Raw genomic sequence first — 8,458 nt, 5'->3', positions numbered from 1 at the left:
ATGATCATGTTTCCATGTGTTTAACAACCTGCTACAATAACAACAAATTTCCCACTCACAAGTGCTGCCATCAACACTACTCATAGTTCACCAGTTCCAAGATGCTGTCCAGATCTTCACATACAGACAAAGAAAGCCACTCCTCCCTGATGAAGTTCTCACTGCAAACACACTTCTGTTGCATGTGCTGTGGACTTAACTGACCCAGAATAGTCTCATTCACCTTTATATAATTTAAATATTATTGGAATTTTAAGCCAGGATGGGCTTCAACTAACTAGAGCAGGCATCGTTTAATTTTGAGGCAAGCAAACCTTGATTTTATCCCATTTCGTAACTCAACAAATCTGCTCAGCAGATTCTTAAGTGAAAGAAAACAACAAAGAAACAAACTGAAATCTGAATTTTAAAAAACTAAGAACCCGGTATTCCTATGTATCTATATTCTAAAAGCCATTAAATATTGACCATTTTTCATTGTACATAGGATAGTCCAAATCATCAATTAGCTGAAGAATTCTGAAGTCATGTGACGTCATGTGTTAAAGCAAATTAGGGACTCAACTTTTGGTTCCAAAATGGTAGCACAGAAGCAAGCTGGCTTCATTACCATCAACAGAAAACCAAACCAAATATACATTGCCAAGGTTATCACAAGCAATATCCCAAAATTCAAACATGAAGATGAACTGGTACTCAAGGCCACAGAGAAGTAAAAAAACTCTGAGCATCAGGTAAAAGAATTGGATTTCCACATCCACAATGCCTCTCACCCCATTCCGCCTGGCACCAAGCATGCATAAAACTTTCCCCAAACTCATGGTTTCTGCATTGGAAAAAGTAAGATAGAGGTGAACAACCAGCTTTTGTTTCCTGGCAGGAGACCTCTCCCTGTCTTAACCCATGGGAAGCATTGTAAATGACTAAAGGGAGAAATATCCCCGAGGACAGGCAGAAACAAAGGTGGGAGGTAGGAATACCATCCTAGCCCTGGAAACTCTGCCTTTAACTTGGCCAAAGGAGACACCAAAATCAGAGTGGCTGTTTGGCAGCACCATGCTGTAGGACATTCATTCCACAGGTCCCTTGGGCACAAACCCCTAGCCAGCCTTCCAACCCTGCTGGAGAGTTTGGGACATATCCTATTTGAGAAGTTTAGCACTCCAATCATTTGCTAGGGCCAAGGTGAATCTGGGCTTAAGGCACCACCTAGACACAAAAAGGAGGCAGCGCCCTAGTTGTAAAGAACTTCTAAGCAAATATATCAAATAAAAACCAAAACAAGTAAGACAGACGAGACTGGAATAAATAATCCTTCAATGAAAAGACCTGAATGTATATCCACATGAAGTAACAGCAAATAAGCAACCATGATCTTCCAACAGGGACAAAGTAAGGAACCAGTAACTGACACTAACGAGATAGCTATTTGTGAGCTGTCTGACCCACAATTCAAAATATCAGTTTTAAGGAAACTCAGCAATCTTCAAGATAACAAAAAAGTAATTCAGAAATTTATCAGAGAAATTTAACAAGAAATTAAAATAATTTTTAAAAACCAAATCTTAGAACAGAAATCTTAGAACTAAGAAATACATTTGGTGAACTGAAAAATTCATTAGAGGCTCTCAGAAGCAAAATGGATCAAGTGGAGAAAAAAGTCAGTGAGTTCAAAGACAGGCTATTTGAAAATACATTGTCAGAGGTGAAAAAAATGAAAAGCAATAAAGATCACCTACAAGATATACAAAATTACCCCAAAAGACAAAAATCTAAAAATTATTGATGTTCAAGAGAGAGTTGAACAAGAGCAAGGGGTAGAAAGTTTATGCAAATAAATATTAAATCATTAAATATGAAATATCCAATTTTGAATCAAAAGTTTACTTTATTATATCTCAAACAAGAAGCAGTACAGTTAATCAAAGTATGTGCCTAAACTATTGACATAGTTTTGCCATCTTAATGGTAGCTTGTTTATACTATTAGCAAAGAAGCCTGGAGAGTGAGGGGCGATAAAATCACAAAAGTCATTTTCCACAGCTTACTGAGAATTGAATATTTTTCCTTTCAAGTGGCCCAAAGCCTGGAAGAAGTGGTAGTCAGTTGGTGTAAGGTCTGGTGAATATGGTGGATGACAGAGAGTTTCCAAGTCCATCCTCTGTAGTTTGAGCAGCATTGTTTGTCTGACATGTAGTCAAGCATTGTCTAGCAAGAAGATTGGACTGTCCCTACTGACCAATCTTGGCTGCTTAATTGCAAGCATCCTCATCATTTTGTCCAATTTGTTGCAGTAGATATCTGCTGTAATCAACTGAACAGGTTTCATGCAGCCCTAGTGGATAATACCGGCACTGGACCACCAAACACACACCATTGGCTTTTTTTTGGTGAATATTCAATTTTGGACAGACGAAGTGTTTCAGCACTTCATCTTTATCAAGTCATTGTGCCTAGTACTTGCAATTGTCAAAAAGAATCCATTTTTCATCACATGTACCAATATGGTGTAGAAATGATTCACCTTTATATCATGACAGCAAAGAAAGGAAAGCTTCAAGAAGATTTCCTTTCTGACACTTGTTTAATTCATGCAAAACCCATCTATCCAGCTTCTTTACCTCGCCCATTTGTTGGAATGTTAACATCAAACCATGCTGCTAATTCACTGCAGGTTGAGGTGGATTCACTTCTACTACGGCTTTCGGCTCATCATTATGCACCTTGATCTCTGGTCACCTACATGGCTCATTTTCAAGATTAAAATCACCAGAATGGAACTTCTCAAATCATCAACGTACTGTGTATTCCTTAGTCACATCCTTCCCAAACACTTTGTTGATATTTCGAGCTGTCTGCACAGCAGTGGTTCCACGATGAAACTCGTATTAAAAAATAACATGAATTTTTGACTGGTCTGTGGTTTCACAAAAATTTCTCTGAAAAAAATTTGAAAGATAATCACAAGCCAAACCATGCATTTTAACAAATGAGGATGTACCTTCACAATAAAAATAAAACAAGAAGTGTCAAAGTGAAATGTCAGAGATATCAACTGTCAAACAGTACTGAAGGAAATTGGGCATTCCATACTTAATAACCTTAATAATAACTGAAAACTTTCCAAAACTTGAGAAAGATATAAACATCCAGTTATGGGAAGGTCAAAGAGCAACAAACAGATTCAACTCAAATAAGACTACTGCAAGGCATATAATAACCAAATTCTGAAGATCAAGGACAAAGAGAGGATCCTAAAAGCAGCAAGACAAAAGATGCAAATAACACATAAAGGAGTTCTAATTTGCCCTGCAAGAGACTTCTCAATGTAAACTATACAGGCTAGGAGGGCATAGAATGACATTTTCAAAGTGCTGAAAGAAAAAAAAACAACCTGCTGTCCAAGAATACTTTATTCAGCAAAGTTATCCTTCAACTATGAAGGACAGAGAAAGTTTGCAGACAAACAAAAGCTGAGAGAATTCACCACCACAAGACTCATCTTACAAGAAATACTAAAGGAAGTTCTTCAATCTGAAAGAAAAAGACACTAACATGCAAAAATAATTTTTTTGAAAGTATAAAACCTATTTATAAAATTAAGTACACAGACAACCAAGAATACCCTAATACTATAATTGTGGTGTGCGATCCACTTCATAATTCTAGTACAAAGCCCCAGAGACAAATTCATCAAAGATAATAATAGCTAAAGCAATGCATTAAGAGATGGGTAATATAAAAACATGTAAATTGAGACAACAAAAGTCAAAATGTAGGGGGGATGGAGTTAAAATGAAGAATTTTCCTTTCATTTGTTCTTTGTTATTATTTTTTTTGTGATCTAAGGTAACTTGTCATCTCTTTAAAATAATTTGTTATATCTATGAGACATTTTTGTAGGCCTCCTGGTGACTACAAGGCAAAAACTTCTAATAGATTCACTAAAAATAAAAAGTGACAAATTAAAACATACTACCAGAGAAAATCACTTAACCACAAATTAAGACAGTAAAAAAGGAAGAAGGAAAGAGAGGAGTTACAAAACAACTAGACAAAAAGCAACAAAATGGCAGTAGGAAATCCTTACTTATCAGTAATAATACAGAATGTAAATGGACTCAATTCTCCAATCAAAATGCATGGAGTGGCTGAATGGATAATAAAATGCTCCAGGACATTGTTCTGGGCAAAGATTTTGAGTGTAAGACCTCAAAAGCATAGGCAACAAAAGCAAAAATAGACAAATGAGATCACATCAAGCTAAAAATCTTCTGCACAGTAAAGGAGACAATTAACAAAGTGAAAAGACAACCCACAGAATAGACAAACATATTTGCAAATATTCATTTGACAAGGATTAGCAACCAGAACATATAAGCAGCTCAAACAACTCAACAGCAAACAAACAAATAATCCAATTAAAAAATGGGCAAAAGATCTCAATAGACATTTCTCAAAAGAAGATAAGCAAATGGCCAACAAATATATGGGAAAAAAATGCTCAATATCACGAATCAGAGAAACGCAAATCAAAACTACAATGAGATATCATCTTACCCCACCCTTAGGCATACAAACAAACAAAAACGTTCAAGAAGAGACTGAAGAACAACTTGAAGCAATATAACCTTTAACTTCATCACACAGGATACCAGATGACTGCTACAGTAGCAGGAAACCTCACCCAGTTAAACTGGCTTTTTATAAAAAAGGCAATAACAGATGCTGGCAAGGATATGGAAAAAAGGGAACCATCACACACTGTTGATGGGAATATAAATTAGTATAGCCACCAAAAGCAGTGTGGAGGTTCCTCAAAAAATTGAAAATAAAACTACTATATGACCCAGCATTTCCACTACTGGGCATATATTCAAAAGAAAGAAAATCAGTATATTAAAAATGTATTTACTCTTCCATGTTGACAGCAGCACTATTTACAATAGCCAAAATAGGGAATCAACCTAAGTTCCCATCAACAGATGAATGGCAAGTGCACATATAAGAATAACATTTATTGGATGTCGGACAGGGGGGAGGGGGGAAGGGGGAGGAGAGGACATGTCTATGCATACACAAAGAGTGCGATGCGCACCATCCGGGGGATGGACACGCTTGAAGCTCGGACTTGGGGGGGGGGCAGGGGCAACAAACGTAAGCTAAACATCTGTACCCCCATAATATGCTGAAATAAAAAAAACCAAAACAACAAAAAAACAGATGAATGGATAAAGAAACTGTGAAATATATACACAATTGAATATTATTCGGCCATAAAAATGAATAAAATCCTGTTCCTGGCAGCATTATAGATAGAACTGGAGGTCATTATGTTAAGTGAAATATGCCAAGCACAGAAAGACAAATATCTCATGTTCTCACTCATACGAGCAAGCTAAAAAAGTGGATCTCATGAAGACAGAGATAGACTGGTGTTACCAGAGATCAGGAAAGCACAGGGAGATGAAGAAAAGTTGATCAATGGGTACAAATGTATGGTTTGATAGATGAAATAGGACCTAGTGTTAGATAGCTCAGTAGGCTGACTATAATTTACAATAATCTATTATACATTTGAAAATAGCTAGAAGAGAATAAATTGAATATTTCTAGCATAAAGAAAAGATAAATATTTAAGGTGATGCATATTCCCAGTGCACTGATTTGATCTTTACAAATTATATAAATGTATTAAATTATCACATGTTCCCTGACACTATGTACATCAATTATGCATCAATAACAATATAAAAAATAAATTTTAAAAAAGCAAGATAGAGTCATAGATCACATTAGTTATTATTACTAAGCTTTTCCTTTCTTAACAGAAAACTATGAAACACACACACATTAACACTGAGAATTTGTGAAGTCCAATGTTAATAGAGCACAATTATTAGAGGTAGCTAAAATTTTATGTGCCCTAAGTGTAGTGGAAACCTTTAGTATTTCTGGCATTACTTTTTGCTTCCAGACAGATTTCACTCAAGGATGACATACACTGACTAGAGTCCTCACCCAATCAGGAAAATCAAACATCCTCAGGTATACAAACAAACAAAAATTTTTAAGAAGAGACTGAAGCACAACTTGAAGCAACATTATCTTAAATTTTATCATAAAGGATATCGAATGATTGGCTACAATAGCAGAAAACCTCACAGCAAGGTGTTTGTGAAAAAGTCTCAAAATGATATCACCATAAATATGATCAGAATGTCCAATTGGATCAGACCTACCTAGTACTTTCTTCCTATTAGAGTTTCCAAGGAATTTTTTTAGAATTAAATGATGAAATTGTGAGAACCCATCCTGATTTTACCTTAATCCTTTTTATTAATATTTTTACTTAATTGATTAGCATTTGTGGTTATCAGAATAATGGCACCCCAGAAAGGTCTATACCCCAACCCCCCAGAAACTGTGAATATGTTGTATTATATGACAATGAGGATTGTAGATGAAATTAAGATTACTAATAGTTGACTTTAAGATGGGAAGATTATCCTGAATTATCCAAGTGACCCAAGATAATAATTGGGACCCTTATAAGAGGGAGGCAGGAGAGTCAGAATCAGAGAGAAATTTGAAGATGCGATGCTACTGGCTTTGAACATTGAAGATGGGGCCACAAGCCAAGGAATGCTGGAAAAGGGAAGGAAACATATTCTCCCCAAGAGACTCCAGAAGGAACCAGCCCTGTGAATACCTTGATTTTTACCCAGTGAGACTCATTTTGGACTTCTGGATGCAGAACTATAAAGTAATAAATTTGCGTTGTTTAAACACTAAGTGTATGGGTTATTTGTTATAGCAGCAATAGAAAGCTAGTATAGTATTATTGAACATCTCCTCATTACAGATTAGGCATAAGTCATGGTCCCTAACTGCAGTAAGTTTAGTGGAGTATAAGATTATCTTCTCTACGTATCACTGAGGGAGTCCTCTGGGGGAACTTTCACAATATTAAAAGTCCCATGACCTTTGAGGGGCTACATTAGGGGGATATACTTGAACATAAACTGGAAGAAATAGACTTAGAAATGTATATAGAATATTCAAATTGGAAGGGCCATGATCTCACATTGAATCAAGACTGGTACCCTGATATCCAGACTACTGACGTTATTTCTTCTACACCTAACCACCTGCTGGAGAAGGTACTTAATTGCCATGAGCCCTATTTTCTGACAGTAGGATTTAGAAAGAAGAAAGAGAAAAGAAGAAAGAGGAAAGAAAGCATAATCGTGGGTTTAAGGCACATTCAGTGTAATGGCGGATGGTGAACGTTGGGACACTGGAAGCCAGTGTTGTCCAAGTTGTGTTTTGTGTCAGGCTGGTCTTACAATCTTTGCTGGTGGTGTTAAGCATCTGATGGTCTAGGTAAGCTTTGGTTATAACTTATATTCATGACTTTACAGCTGAGTCATATATAACACTTTATACAAGCCTTTCATGAGTATACACATTGACTCACCTGTGAGGTGGCTGGAAACCAATCCTGTGAAAAGATCTTCACAGGATTATCTAGCAAGGTGCAAATTCCACATCATGCATGGAGGGAGTGAAATTTGAAAAATAGCACATTATACATTCAGATCCTGACTTAAGTGCAAGGAAATGATACCCTTCCCCTCAGAGAGCCACAACTTACATCAATTACTTTTCCCTTCTGGCATAGAGACCCAAAAGGTCACCACCTAGCTTTCTGTCAAGCATTCAGGCACGACATACAGGTGTGAAGAACAGTGATGGCAGGTGCTCCCCTGCTGCTAATGAGAACAGATGCATGTGTAAGTGCTACTCTCACTTGACAATGAGCAGCATTTTAGATAATGAGTTTTCCAGCTTCAGATTCAATACATTTGCATTTTAGAGCTTTGTAGAACACTACCTACTGTAGCAAAAAAAAAGCATCTGTAGCAAAATCCATGACTACATTTTTCAGATGGGAAATGACTATATTAAAATCAGTGCTCCTGTAAGGCTAGGACTTTGCAGCGTGTAGGAAAAGATGGTAACATTTTCCTCTGAATATTTCTGAATAGAAATCACCATGAGGTGCCCATTTCATTTATGGAAAAAACATAAATATGGAACTAATTATCAAAAGTAATTTCCACTCACCCACTATATTCTCCATAACTGCAATTAGTACTCTCCTTCCTTTTTTAGAATGAACATTTCCCAGAAATGATCTCATGCACTAGGTTGGAGCCCTTAAAGATCTTATTACATAGTTTTTAGGCACAGACATTTCAGGATTCAAATCCTGACTCTGCCACTGTGTGACCCTAGCAATTTGAACCTCATTTTTCTTATCTGTAAAGCAGGGATGCTAGAAAATATCTCATAATTCTTTTTTGATAATTAAAATGATAATTCATGTAAAGTACAAATACATTGTGTTGTTAAATGTTAGCTTCTTTTTAATAACTGAAGCACAGTCATCTAT

This window comes from Propithecus coquereli, unplaced genomic scaffold (assembly GCF_000956105.1).
Source record: "Propithecus coquereli isolate 6110/MARCELLA unplaced genomic scaffold, Pcoq_1.0 Scaffold98, whole genome shotgun sequence".
Taxonomy (NCBI): Eukaryota; Metazoa; Chordata; class Mammalia; order Primates; family Indriidae; genus Propithecus; species Propithecus coquereli.
This window is presented reverse-complemented; position numbering follows the sequence as displayed.